Genomic DNA, 15427 nt, shown 5'->3' on the forward strand with positions numbered 1-15427 from the left:
ATTAGAAACCTCCAAGAACATTCCAGGCCAACTGCTGGGATTACATGAGGCTGGGAAAGTGTCCTGACAGGCTAAATAAAGTCTGATCATTTGGAAATTCCATTTATTACAAGTCTCTTTCTAAGCTTCATGTCAGTGGAAAGAAGCTAGTTCAGAAACTTGCTCCTCACCAAGCTGAGGGCCAGTAGGGATGGCTGGTTACAATGGACGGGTCTCAGCTAGAAAACTAACTCCTTAGCCTTCAAATTAGGAATGTTTATGGGAACGTCTATGCAAACAGAATGTGTTAGAAGTTCTCGCATACTTCTGTTGGATCTCGGCCAGTTCTAGAATGCCAAGTTATTTCCAAGGCATTTGTAGACACTTCGACCAGCTGAGAAATCACAGGCAACAGAGCTTCTTTTCAAGGAGGAAAGAAAAAGTACACATGTCAAACATACCCTTCTGACATAACTTCCATGTATATGGAAATTAACAACACGAAGATATTTTTATAGATAGCCAGGGCTTCTCTCTGATAGCAAAAGGAGTAAAATAATGTACCTAGGACTGGATACTGACAATGTATATTTGACTGCTTTAACAGATTTCACTAAATTGACGGTCTTCTTTTGACACATCTCTGAAATATCCTTGCAAAATACTAATTTACATAAGAAGTCCTTGTATTGTTTTCAACAACTTCATTGATCAGTATTTCCCAGACTCTTATCAGCTGCAAATATGAGCCACCAGTGACACAAAATCCCTCACGTTGAGGAAGAGGAGATGCTATTAATGACTGCCTACTAGTCCTTGTGAGAGCCTAAGCTGTGTTTTCAGCTCCATTTTATATCAAGTGGGATTTGACATCCCATATATTATTTTCATTTACATCTGATTACAATCACATACTTCTTCTGTCTCACAGCAGGAATACCATTTTAAACTGCAACTTTAAACCACAGTAAGAGTTATTTTAACTTTTTTTTTCTTTTAATATCATCCAATAATATCAGTCAGGTGAATTCACGGTGACAGCTTTAGAAACAATGAAGAACATACTGCTTAGATGTTCAGCTGGAGTGTTATTCTTTTAGACAGAAAACTAAGGTTAAACCTATTGCTTCGATTAATTAAAAACTACCCAAACCTCAAGCAAATATTATTTCAAAGCTTCTCATAGCAGATGTCTCACCTCTGGGAGGAGCAGAGAGTGAAACAATCCCGTTTCAGCAAACTTGTGATGTTAAAAAACATTACTGAAGAACTGAAAACACATGGCTTATAAGTTACTATATTTATCATGAAAAGAATCAATAGTGGAAGAAGAAGAAAATGCCCAAGGAAGGTGCTTGCATTGTCAGCAGCAGCATATTGCTGCAAGTTATTTGTATAAACATGGCATAAAAGGCATCAGCTACCACTAAGGCTCCATTCATGGTGGATATATCACACACAGAATATAAATTTGGAGAAAAGTAGATTCCTACTCTCCAAAACAGACCGAAGGAAGGCCTAAAGTTTAGATCTAAAACACAAAGTTTAAGCAATCTGACTCAAGACACCCCTGAAAAAAAAATCTCTAATTCAATCCCAATAAAACTTCAAATGATCAACCACAAGAGTTGTACCCTAAAACTTTGGTTACTTAAACTGTAAAGCAGCCATGCATCAGTATGCAACGCTATTTTGATGAGTGCCATGCTAATAATAACTTAATCCTGAGACACTAGTTTAAATCCTAGCTTTTTGCTGAGCCTAGCCTCACGTTCAGCTATGGCATCATCTCCCAGTGCTTCCCACTGAGTTTTCACCCTTCAGAGCCTGCTGCTCAGGTACCAGTTTTACCAACCCCATAAGCACGTGAGGTCACAATCTGTAACCCCCTAGCATCCATCTCAGGCCTCCTCGCTTAATGAAGCACAGTCCTCACTCAGCTGTCCACAAGCCAGCAAGCGAGCTTAACTTCAGGAAAATGAATTACATGCGTCCCCAGACACATGTAAATAAAATGAAGAAATTTCAGATTTACAGTGCTGCCTTCAAACCCTCTCCCCCAGCTCAGGAAGGATTAAAAAGGACTTCAAAGAAGCCTGAGTTCCAATTAAAACAGTGTGACCACCCCAGGGATGTAAAAATATTCCTCTGATTAGTGAGATGCACTCTTTGAACTGTTTAGCTAAAAAAAAGCTTTCAGAACTTTAAACAAATGCAGTAATTCTCTCTCATACTTTTTTTTTTTTGAAAGTTTCTAAAAAATTTAACATTCAAAGTGAAGGACAAACAATATTTCAGACCAAAAGTTTTATGGAAGCTCATCCATACACCAACTCCAGACAGCTAATGCAAACATGAGACTTATCAAGACCTAAACAGCAAGGTCCCAGTGCAAACCAGTTGCCACAAGTCATTAGAACAGAAGAACACCAGTGTCATTGTTGCTACAGAGGTATAAGCAACGATTTAAGAAAAAAAAAAAAACACCACAAACAACTCTTACTATGCTTCGCATTAAAATAAAAAATAAAAACAACATGCCTTTCCATCAGATCCTCATTCCCCAGAATTTGAGTTGAATTACCTACTCTGAAAGTTTTAGCATCAAGAAGAATGATGACCACAAGAAATGCTGGGAAAATAACTGAGTCCTCGAACATACCAAAGCAGTCAGCGCTAAGTGGATATAATAAACCTGCTTGTGAAAGCCAAACCCCAATCACCACCAGCCATAAATAATGAATAATTCATGTCAGAAGGAAATAGAAGCAGACTTAAAGACTCGTCATTGAAAGTGGAACTGCTGTAGTGTAATCGCATTAAAGATGTAAACAGAGGCATTTCAGCAATTACTGTTCTCCTTTTGCCAGCTCACTCTCACAAACAGGGACTTGAGCTCAGCTGCCTGCATCAGGCACGAGGTTCGGGGCAGCCAAAAGCAATTATGACTTCCCTGTGTCTTTGCCACAGGCTCCTGCGACTAGGATTAAGATAACGACTGGACTGGTTTAACAGGCACCGACACCATCTTGGCTTACTGCTATCGTAAAGTTTTAGTCACTTTTAATGCCTGAAGCTACTAGGGGAAGCACTAATAAAATTAAAAGATAAACAGTTTCTAAAAGGTGAAATGCATTTACAGAAGAGAGCTACCTATTATCTCTGTAAGGAGAAAAAATCTAACATCCCACCATCTAACTTCTGCATCCTTCCTTGCATATATGTTTATCTTCAAGATCTCATTTCATCATGCTGTACGATACCACATACAAGACTATCACAGCCAGTTACCTTCTCTTTAGTGAACGGACATTACAGAACCAACCAGCTAACAATTAGAGTTAAAAATTACTGTTCTAGAAGTCTTCTTAATGCCTACCCCTCTGAAGATCTCTCCCTAACTCTACCTGGACATGCAGCTTCCAGGTCCTGCTCATTGCTGGCGTGACTGCAATTTGTACAACAGCTCCGTGCTCCAAGGCAGATGAGATATTCCTAACTCCTCAGATTCCTCTCGAGCTTGCTTGGGAAGATTATAGAATGGCTCAGGTTGGAAGGAACCTTAAAAATCATCTAGTTCCAGCCTCCCTGCCATAGGCAGGGATACTACAAAGCATCTATAACCAGTCTAAATGGGAGTTCTATTTATATTTATATCAATAAGTTATATAGATCTGACAATAAGTGTCTACTTTGAACAAGAGACGCAATGAACAAATGAAAGCAGCAGCAATTAAGCCACAAAACTTAAAGTCACTGCTGCAAAGCTGCCTCAGTTAGCTTCTTTCTCCCTAAGCTTGTCCCAAATTTGAAGATTTTTTGTTTCGTTTTGTTTTTAATTTACCTCAACCATTTTGGTTTATAACTTGAGCCTTTGCTAGCTAAAAGCATTCTCCAATCGTAGCTCAATCCTCCTTCCTTCACCGAGCCACAGCTTCCCTCATAAACTTCCCACTTGAGAAGCATCTCAAAGAAACAGTGCCAGAATTCTGCATTTCTTACAGAACTTGATACCTCCACTATGTTCCATACTTAACCTTTGCAAAAGCAGGATTAAAATGACATCACAAAGGCATATGGAAAATGAGTCTCTCTCAAAAGTAACTTTGCCAATGCTTACAGAACAGTGAGCCCCATATGAAACACTCTTTGCAGTCGTGTAAAGTACAGGATTTCCGAGCTGCCACACCTTCTTTCTACCAGATTTATTATAACTTTTGTCAGAAAAAAAAAAGTCTGCCGACAGCACATGACAGAGAGAAGACATTCTTACAATTGTGTAACGTTTATGTGGTGCAAAGAACTCTTTATAACTCTGGGTAAGAAAATAAATGACCACAACCAAAAAAAAAAAAAAGCCACTTTTTCTTCCCCACCAAGTTCTGCCTTTCATGTCAGCAGATGATCTTTTCAGACAGTATCAGAATAACATAGAAAGCTCCAGCAGCACGTGCCTTCATGCAAAATCAGCAGCGCTCCACATGGGCATTTTGCTTCCTATTACACCTCCTTCAAAGAGCAGAACTCGGACAAGCAAATACGTTCTCCGCTGGAACTCGTTTTCCCATAGAGAGAGACATTCAAAATCTTGAACTAATGGGCACAATTACTGGAGTGAGAGATTCAAATACATCCTACAAAGAAACTCAGCTTCAAACCCAGGGAAGTACATAAACTATCAGAAATTCCACATGCACATTCTCCAGAGCTTGTACAGCGATCCACTTCATTTTTTTTTTTTAAATTGGGCTTAAAATGAATACCCAAACATATAGTTTCTCAGAAAGCAGAAAGGAGGGCTACCTATTGATTGTGTATCGGGGTACTTTGGAAAAGAAAGGGAGGAATATCATAGTTGAAACAAGTGCTGCCGCCCCAGACATCCTCCCTTCAGAAAGCAGAAAGGCTTTAAGTACATGAAACCAGCTCAACTGTGTAGTTACCCTCTGAAAGGCCATCAATTACCTAAATTGGGCTGTGTGGCAGAGAGGAATAAAAATGAGACAGGGTCAAACCACCTCTAGAATTAATTTGAGGGGGGAGAGGGTATATTTCAAAAGTGGAAGGGGTTTTATTCCTGCCTTCCCTCACTCTCCTGCAGTCATCATGGCTCAAAGAGACAGCAGCAGAGGATTCCATTAATAAATATATTTCAACTTCCTTTTTAATGGTGCTAAAAATGTATGCAAATCCATTCATAATTAGGTTTAAAAATTCCATTTCATGGGCTAATCAGACTTCAAAAAACTCAATTTTAGTTTTAATCAGATTTTAACAAGGATATTAAGTCCATTTCGTTCAGAAGAGGGAGAAACGGTGAATTTAACACAAAATGTATTCAAGCTTAGCCCTGGGAGATAATTAAATAAAATTAATTTGGCAAGGGTTGTCTGTAAATGGAAATGCTCCAGACAGCAGAGCACGTTTCTGAACGAAACAAAAGCAGTTCATTACTGTACAAACAGATACAAAGCTTATTGTTCAGACAGAAGGGAATTGCAGCTCTGCCACAACAGCAAGACAGCCTGGGCCCTCAAGCTGCCTCCAACACACAGCAGGCTGTGGAGGAGGAGAAGGTAGTTATTCCCTAGAAGTGGAAAATGCAGGGTGCAACAGATACAGACCTAACGATCCCAAATCATCAAGTACAGAACGGTGAGAGACAGCTCCTTAAATTATGAGATGCCGCAGTCAAGGCAGTCAGTGAGGTTCCTGTCAGGTATCATTTCGTCAAATCCCATGTAGCGGTTTAGTCCCTATACACAGGTTTGAATCTCAGCTTCATACCAGAGGCATCCCTGACAAGACCCACGGACTGATATGGGTCTGAAAACTTTGGTAACTGTCCTTCTGCTATTTCAGTTCTGAAGGCCCAAATATTTCGTAGCCCCTGCACACCCTCACACCTCCTTCGTACCACTCCTTCCCCTGGGACTGCACCCGTTTTCAAACCACACGGCACCTCCTCGCTTCCTCTTGACCTCAATTCTCATGGCAATTCATCTCTGCCTTGCTGTTGGTCACTAATAATTGCTTCCTAGCTGCCTCACCTTGCCCTTGTTCTCTCATTATCTTTCCTGTATAAGCACATTAGCCCAGGGAATGTCTTGCGCTTCGTTATGGAGCAACACAAGTGCATAGGATTATACAAATATGGACAAAATAACTTGTGAAAAATGTTAACATTAATATGTATAGGTAAATGCCCAGATGACACATGCAGATGAAGATCACAAATGACTAACTCTGCCTCACTATAATTTGCACAGTCAGGTCCTTCAGCCTTATGCAGGACTTTCGTATCCAGTGTTAACATCAGCTTAACTAGCTTCTCAAAAAACTAGCATATGATTCTGTCAAACACATCACCATCTGTCAATCTCAGGCACAGACGTGCAGATCTTCGAACACTGTATATTACCAGATTTGCCTGGCATTTAACTACTAACATCATATGGTAGTAAAGACTGTCCGTGGAAGTCACTTGTGACAGACACCTAACCAACACACATCATGAAAACAAACCAGAAGAGTTGACTAAGGCAAAGCTACAGGTTTAACCCGTACCTTCCAAATTCTACTCGCATAGACACATCATGGTTGGACAGAGCAGTACAGAATACAGGACATAGACAAATATTTTATCGAAAAAGTTATTTTAAATACCTAACTACAGCCAAAAGACTGACACAGAGAAATGGCACGTAGATCTTTAGTAACTATCATCAGCCACATAGACAGGAGTGCACACATTTTCCAAAGACCTACCCAATCGGAACAAAAAAGAAAAAAAAACTCCACTTTCAGAGCACTTTTTCACTCTTCCTCTCTACCAGCCTTCCAAATATATCAGTTATTACGAAGTGCCAATTGCATTTCCCCTTGCCAGCTACTTGCAGGCAGGCAAGCCGATAGGTGTTCCGTCACCTTGACAAGTGGGCCAGCTATCCAGAAGGCAGACGATGTCTTTGCCAGATTTGCACTGGAAACCATCAGACCAAAATGAAAGGCTTGTCACAAAACAGGCTTGATGCCATCAACCTTGGCTGTTAAATTTGCAGAAAACCACCTGAAGCCACAAAACTTTAACTCTGGGAATACCAAGAGCATACAGACAGAAATGTTATTCGCAAACGTACTAGCAAAACTGAGTTAAAGAAATCATAACTAGGTTAAAGCATTACCTTCCGAACTAAGCCAATAACAGAAGCTGCAAAGTATCACCAAAACCTGTCCAAAGTAACTGATGACTTTTCTAATTGAGGATCTTGATATTGAACACATTCTCAAAGACAGATACTCTATTTCTGCCCTTCTTAGAAAATTAGTTGGATGTCAAGCCCTTACAGAACAGCTTCAGAAAGCCACAGAAAGAATGACTGTTTCATTAAAGCAGGAAAAAAAATAGCTTGGTCAACTTGGGGAAATCCAGAATTTCATATACCTTCCTATCCAATAGATTTATCTTCCTTTCACACTCTTCCAGAAAGCCTGATATGTTACTCACATCAGAATATCCCTGGAAGAGAGTTTAAGCAAGTAACAAGAATTCAAAAGCAATTTCAGAAAGAATGGGCTAGAAAGTGGTTCTTACAATAGTCGCCCATCACTGCCCACCAAGAGGCATAACAATCATTAACTTGCTGACAAAAATTTAAAATAACATGGAGAAAGGGATCGGGTAAGTATAGAGGCACAGTAGTACTAGAAAAGGAGAGAAGAGATGCTCGAGATATCAAGTGAATAATTTCTAGAAAAGCTGCAACTGCACCTACATTGAAAGGTCAGGCTCCCCCTTTTTAAGATCCTAATTCCATTTTTAGCGAAAGGCAGCAAAAGTCAAAAGCTGCTTCAATGTACAGAGGTTTCTAACACACTATTCCAAAATATATCATCCTCTTACAAGAATGCCATTCTGTAACAGACATGACTTCATGAGGAAAAGCACTTCACTGCCAGGTGATGAGCAAGATGTGTGCAGAACACATTTCGGTGCACCAGCAGCCCCGAGGCATTAACATTATAGAATATAAGAACTTGCACAAATAAGCTTCAGCAATGCGCTCCCTGCATCCTACCTCAGTGGCAGGGAGGGAAAGAAGGCTCCATACACTTCCACCTCACCTGCCTTGGCTACGCAGAATAGTTGTGTTTTTATCTTCTTCCTGGTGAAAAGGCCTGGCTCCATTTCTTTCATGCTATTCTAACCCCACTCAATGCTGTGCCTGAAAACAGCCTTTAGCCCTAGATTTCAGCTGCCCAGCTCAGCACCTTGAAAATAACCTCCACCCAGTGACCAGCTCCAGGTGTTTCCTGAACAGGGATCCACCGAGCCCCCAGCACCTCCCCATTTTTGCTTTCAAAATGAGAATCTCTCCAAATTATCACAGCCCAGTTCTCACGAGGGCCTGGTTCGGTGTCTGCTCTCATTCGGGCAGCTCACGTCAGGCTGTTCTTCCTGCAGTTCTTCCTCGCCAGCTCAGGGAGAGCAGAGATGTATGCCAACACCTGCGTAGCACACCTACCAGCACAGCACATAGGCACTACAGAACAAGGGGCAGCAGAAGCCACACAGGAAAACAGGATCACAGGTTAAGACAAGAAGTGCTTTCCATTTTGTCTCCTCAGTCAAATCCACAAAAGAGAAAGACATCATTTATAGAAACAGCAGTAATTTATGAATCAACTCCCTGTGTAATACTTTCTGTTACATATTGTTTGAAATTAAAAAAAAAAATTGCAACTGAAAGAGTAACTTTCAGCAACTATCAAAGTAAAATATTTTTCCATTTATTCTATGCACATAATACATAATGCCTCCCATTTGCAAGAGCTTTCACATTAAAAAACAGGGAGGACACCAAATAAAAATCTTTATACCCAAGTATAATCCATGCTGACCAAAGTTAACAAATCTTCATTCGTAAAGTCTGCTTCACATCTTGCACATTGCTCTGGGTCTTCCTATTTGGACCAGGATTCTGTTGTCTCTAACACTGGACCAGACACACATCAGTAAGTAACCTGATCCAACAATCCAATATACAGAAATAGCAATTTCTGTGCTGTAAATTATTTTAAAAAACAAATACACTTACAGAATCACAGCTAGTTAGAGAACCTTGAGGCACTTACGACATTAATCTTTTAACACAGAAACATTTCAAGTTCACCACATCTCTTTCAAAGAATGGTTTGCAAACGTGCAGTGCTTTTGCTACTAGAAGACAGGTGTTTTTTTCTCTCCAAACAATCCACACAAACATGTATTTTTACAAGCATACTCCTTTTAATAACACAGCTTATGAGGAACGAAAATATAGCCCAGGTAAATACCTGCTTTGATCAAAAATATTCACCGGCAAAGAGGTCCCAAGGGAGGAAAGACTGAAGCTTAAGGACAAGGCTTACATAACAATATCACAAGGCATTTAAGCTGGCTTGTCGGAGCTAGAAGCATTTTAAAGATGCTGAAAAAATGGAAGTTTAATATTCATACACTTCCATTTTTCTCCCACCCCATCTTGATGCTGCTACGCTAGACACCCTGTTAAGTGGGATTCAAACAAAAAAAAATTAGAACTTCACTGGTTGATCCAGTACAGAACTCCCGTCTGCCCTGATGGCAAACCAAAGACAAACGATTAAAGCAGTACCATCGTAGCCACCACCAGAACCCTTGTTCCAGGCATTGACGAGGTTAAGTGCTAACCAGAAGCAAATCATTTGCAGAACACCAACAGGATCACCTGCACCAAATTGGTGCAGTAAAGCACGAGAGATGATGCAGATGGTATTTTTGTCTTATCTACACGGGTAGATAAGTCTTTTTAATAGTTCAGCACATTTTTTCCAGTAAACTGCGTATTTCTCAACATGAACAAAGGTCAGCTGTTCTCAGTTCAGGTCCCTGTCCACATCAGGGCACGTTGTTGTACACAAACAGCATGTGGGCAGAAGAATGAACACGGCCTACATTTATTCACTAAAAACATTTTTTTCCCCAGTTGCAGTTTTCAAAACCCTGATACTAAATCTCTGCAGTTCTAAACTAAAAATTAATACTTTATTCTTCACATTCTTGAGTCCATCCCCTTGCTGACAGGTACGTACGCATTCACATAAATGGGGGACTGAAAAGGATGTTTAAATTTATGTTCTGTAAAGTCCCTTGCTACAATCAAACGATCTTTCATAACCTTGTGGAGCTTCAACTCAGTGGTAATTTGTGTACCTTTGACTCCACTGGAAGCTGCATCCAGAGCAGTCTTGCCACAGGTTAGAACCTCCATCTAAGTTGGATTTATTGTGAGGCTATAGAGATTTGATTTAAATGCCAATGTTAATCTTCAGCATCGATGGTTCCTTCTCTCTCACTGGTATTGATTCCCCTCCCTTGCTTCTCCTCCCCTCAACCCTTCTATTTCTCAGCAGCAATTACATCTCCTGGCAGGCTTTGCTAGAACAGGCCAGTTCTTCTAGTCACCACTGCCTCATGGGGCTCTCCAGCTCCCAGCAGCAACCCCTTTCTGCATTTAGTTTTTACTGTTTTTCTCTTCTAGTCCTTTCTCCTGCACGGGCTACATTTTACAAACTAAGCTTATAAGTGGAGGCTTGCGTTTTCTATCACTGAATTTCGTCCCACTTCTTTACTCCAGTCCTTAGGGTCACCCAGTTCTGCACATCCAGCTTTTGTGTATTTATAAATCCTCTGAACTTGGCATCATTAGCCAAGTTTTATCAGCATATACCAAATTTTTGCACCAAAACCATTAATGGCAATATTAAATAAAGAATATCCTAAGGCTAATCTTTGAGAAATTCTACTTATCCTTGTATTTTCCTTTCAACAATACTAAATCTATTGCTGCTTAAACAATTCCTTATACACCCTATGATTCCTCTATTAATTTCCATCTTCTCACGCTTGGTTTATATTTTCCCAAATGGCTCTCTTGATCAAATGTTACAAGTCCAATTAAATTGTGTTTTGCTTGACAAGATAATCAATTTCCTAGACAAAGAAAGTTGTTATGTTAGTCTGACTCATCTTGGTACTCCTTGATCCAGTGGCGGAGGTAAATTTCTTGCCCTGTAGATAAAGGCCCACTGGTACAAGGGAGTATCACAGTGCAAGAGTATGAATACTTACTGAACCATTTTGTTTTGCTTTTATTTAGAATAGGCCTGTATATTTTGAAAAAGGGTTTTAAAAAGTGCATTGCTATGCTAAAACAAAGTCATCCTAAGTAGCAGGTATAGCATCCATTTTTACACGTTTGTTAAAGTGTCCCTGCAAAAATAAAACTTTGGGGATAGATGAAGTGTAATACACTGCACATCTAAGGCAGAGGGAAGGCACAGTACATCCACAGTCCCAGCAGAAGATTTAGAATTGAAATAGGGAAAGATACTAAAATGGAAATGAAAAGGTAAAATTAAAAATGAGCTAGAGATTACAGTGGTTATTGGGTGTGTGGAAATGACAAGATGAGAGGCTGAATAAAAATCAAGCACGAGCATTTGAGCCCTCTGACGGTAGCAAACCATCCCCTTGCTGATTAGTCTCTGCTATTTAAATGATAATTTCACTTTAAGGGAAACAGGACTGCTTAATGTAAGGAAAGTGGCTCTTTGTAAAAGTGTCTGTGCTTTTGAAAGCTTCTCCTTCACAGCAGAGTGAGCACCTGAGTTCAAGCCATTTACACATAACATGGGTCACTACATGCTGGAAGAAAGCAAGCTACATTTACCCAAATGTTTTTCAACAGCATCTCAAACACTGCTTGCAAGAAATATGGCAGCAATGCAAAATGAAGCACCTGATAATGAGTTTCCAGTGGGAAACAAAGCACCTGCTATGCAGGAGGCAACACCAGCACACCTACACATATCTAGCCTACACATATCAGCACACCACACACATATCTAAAACTACTCATATACCTAGGGGAAAAATGGCCTTAGGCTTATTGGTTTGGGAAATGCAGCTCTGTGCAAGCTGGGACAATAGTGTAGAATCTGATAAAAACAGTCAATGGGAAAATAAGTGATATTTTCCAGGGGAAAGGAAAAAAAAGAAAAAGGGAGTCCACCGTCATCTTCACTTCCAAAATAAAGAATCACCCATCGTTTCTTTAATTTCATTATTCTGCCTGCAGGAACTGTACTGAATCTAGCACAGTTCCCTAAATTATTCTTCAACACAGAAGATGGATAGTGTGCTGGTGTTCAACAGTTCTCTCTGTCTCAAGAATGCCAGATCTGTGATCCTAGAAAGCCATTCTCTCACTCTTCACACAGCTTTGAAATGCAAAGAAAGGACAGATGTATTTTTGATGTGAGCTTGCTTACTTATTACTCCGATTTCTCTGATTACACATTACAGCCTGTCTGCCTACGCGTTAGGTGCTGACCTATTATGTTTTACACACTTCTGTCATCCCTTTAGCCTCAAGACCTATTATTCTGATATACTTAAATGAAAATAAAAGCATTAACGTCAATGAAGGAAACTAGTATTTTTGAACATCAGAGAGAAGTACGGTGTTTGGGGAGAAAATCAGTACTGGATAGGAAAATTATACGGCAGGAGACTGCCCAGCATTTCAGTGAAGTACTGGCAGGATCAGACCTACACCTTGTAAGAAATCTATAAGAAGAGGACACATGGCTGCCGTATTAAAATGAAGTTAATCAACACCATGCGGATTGGAGAAGTCTAAACCCTGTGCTAAAGCACAGATTTGACATCAGGCCTCCAAACATTAACCTTACCTACACTAACCTATTCCAATACCCAAGCCTGGCCTGAAGTCTCCCAAAACCACGTTGTGACTACTCTGAGAACCAGAGCTTCAGGTTTTGAGTTGACAAAGGAAACTTTTCTCTCCACCACATGAAAAGCATTCTATAAAGGCAATTTAAAACCTAAGGCACTGCACAAAGTTAAGAATAACGTACATTCTAACATAAAATGATACTGGAGAAGAGAAGAGCTTAGAGCAATAGGCCAGCATAGGCTGCATGCCACATTCAACAGGTAACAGCCTCCTCCATGGTTCCCTCTGTAGAGAATGGTGGCTTCAATAAATACACACTTATTTTGAGACAACTGCAATTAATTTTCTCCTGAAACTTCTACCTCACTTTCCAAACACAGAGGTTCCCTTTGGAACTCTTCAGGCACTTCTCCCTCAAGAAGATTTTAAATGCTTCTAAAGCATTGCTTAGATCTCTTATACATACTAAGCCCTAAAAATACTAAGCATGTGACACTTAGTTCTAAATAAACAATGATCCTCCTCACCATCCCTTCCAAACCTGGCTGTTCATTCCCAACTCCTCTGCCTTGCTTCGGAACTGCACAGGTATTTCTGCAGCCACCAGCAAACCTGACCAGAGACCTATCTGGATGAGAGCTGATCCATTTTCCATTCTAGATTGCTTTTTGCTATGCAGGACCACCTCTTCAGCTGCAGTGCTAAGAGAACCATAAAATACCGGGTAGGAACAGATCATTTTTCACAAGGCACTTGAGTCAGAAGCCCCACAGGACTGAAGTGGTGGAACTGCTATAAGCTGAGCCTAAATTGTCCTGGTAGCACTGTGCATGAGAAGTTCAAACAACATCCATCCTTGAGCAGAAACCAGCAGAAATCCTTATTTTGAGGTATTTTTTGGGATATTAGCAACCTGCATACATTTGCCCTGTTCACAGAGTGAATTCTTTAAATTTTGTAAACCTTCAACTTCAGCGGAAGGCAAAGACTTTTATGACAAAATTAAGCTTTAAAAAATAGCTGTAAGTTATAGTATTGTGTCCACAGAGGAGAACAGCAGATAATCCTTCCATGAGGTCACGTGAGACCTAGCAACTATAAAAGTTTATATTGTAAACACACTTTTTTGTTTCTTTTGGCTTGGTTTCCCCTCATGTAATGTTTATCTCCTCTTTTTTGGTGCCCAGGGAATTCCCACTGTGATGAGACAGACTGTTTTACATTGGGAATCTTGTCAACAGCAGTCATGCAATTTTCAGTATGTCCACAGATTGTAAATTACAATTATTTACATAAAATTTAGATGCACAAAATGAAGTTTCAATCTCCTTATACCACGTCAATTCTTTTTTTTCTAATTAGAGACTCAACTCTGACATAGGGATCTGCCACTATCCAACTTAGGCAAAAATGCCCCCAAAAAATAGCAATTAGAGTTTAGGTTCAAAGTCAGTGGTAGAATTACTGCCAATATCAAGCACTTTTAATCAGATTCATTGACTGGTGACAGAAGACCAGAGGGCTACAACAGGCTACTCCAATAAGAATATTTACTTGCCTATGGAGTGACTGTGCCAGCATTATGGCCTTACTGGAACTAGCAACAGCAACCCCCAGTCTTGCCTTGATTGGTTGCAGTTAATTAAGTATCCAGAAACGCGTATGAGCAATTCAAATTATTTCAACATGCACTGCTTTGTATAGCTGTCAACAGATTTTTTTTTAAACCAGCAACCACTTATTCATAATGGACATTCAGAGAAAGGTAAATTACTACCTTGTGAGAAAAAAAGAAGATTATGAGCTTCATTCACTACTGCAAAGATATTCAATGCCTTGGATGGAAGAGAGTGCAGAGTAGCTAAGCATAGTTAATCACGATTCAAAAAGGAAAGTAGAGAACTCCAATATTCTCCCTTCTCTTCTATTCACTGAAAAAAAGAGCACTAATCCACCACTAAATGCAGAATCAAGGAATTTGATTCCCTTTTCCCTCCCTCTCTCCTCCCTTCCCCCCAACTCCAAAAGCAGAATGTGCATAGAAGGACTTCCCGTACTGAGTGTAGCACCTGTGTAATTACAAATTACAACTGTGCTAACCACTGTACTAAATAGAGATGCTTGCCACTTAATTAGACCCTTTCTTAGAGAGGAAATGCATACACATTCACACTATCTCCTCTTCCTAATTGGTCTCAGACATCGCAGGAAGCTAGTCCCCAAGATTTGTCAGCCAGCCAGCCCACAGATGTTTCAGAAAGAAAACCAGGTCAGCATTAACAGGTTCACTTCTCTGGCTCTAGGCGACAGGTCAGCAGATCAGTGTCTGCTGTCTGCAGCTGGCAGGCTCCGCTAAGTGAAAACGGTCCTTAAGCACTGGCCTCAATTCCTGTCAAATCTGCACTTCCCTTTACAGGCCCGGACAGCAAGCACACAAAACAGCTCCACCAGCTTAATGTGATCTCATCGCTGAAGCTAACTAAATTTACCCCCGCAAACTGAACGACGACTATAGGTGCTCTCCAAACCCATGCTTCATTAAATCCAAGAGTCCCTCCAGGTCAGCCTTACACCACAGGCAGCCATCAGGGGCCCCAGACCTGCCTTCCAGTGTAACTGTAGTAGATGCCACTCGAGAAGGTCCAGACCATGCCTTTGAGCAACGC

At 40.4% G+C, this 15427-nt stretch overlaps 1 protein-coding gene across 1 annotated transcript in view; it reads right to left on the bottom strand.

Annotated features, from left to right (window-relative positions):
• MAD1L1 (mitotic arrest deficient 1 like 1) overlaps nucleotides 1-15427 on the bottom strand; it is a 353627-nt gene that overhangs the window by 322959 nt on the left and 15241 nt on the right.

This window comes from Cygnus olor, chromosome 15 (assembly GCF_009769625.2).
Source record: "Cygnus olor isolate bCygOlo1 chromosome 15, bCygOlo1.pri.v2, whole genome shotgun sequence".
NCBI classification, from domain to species: Eukaryota; Metazoa; Chordata; class Aves; order Anseriformes; family Anatidae; genus Cygnus; species Cygnus olor.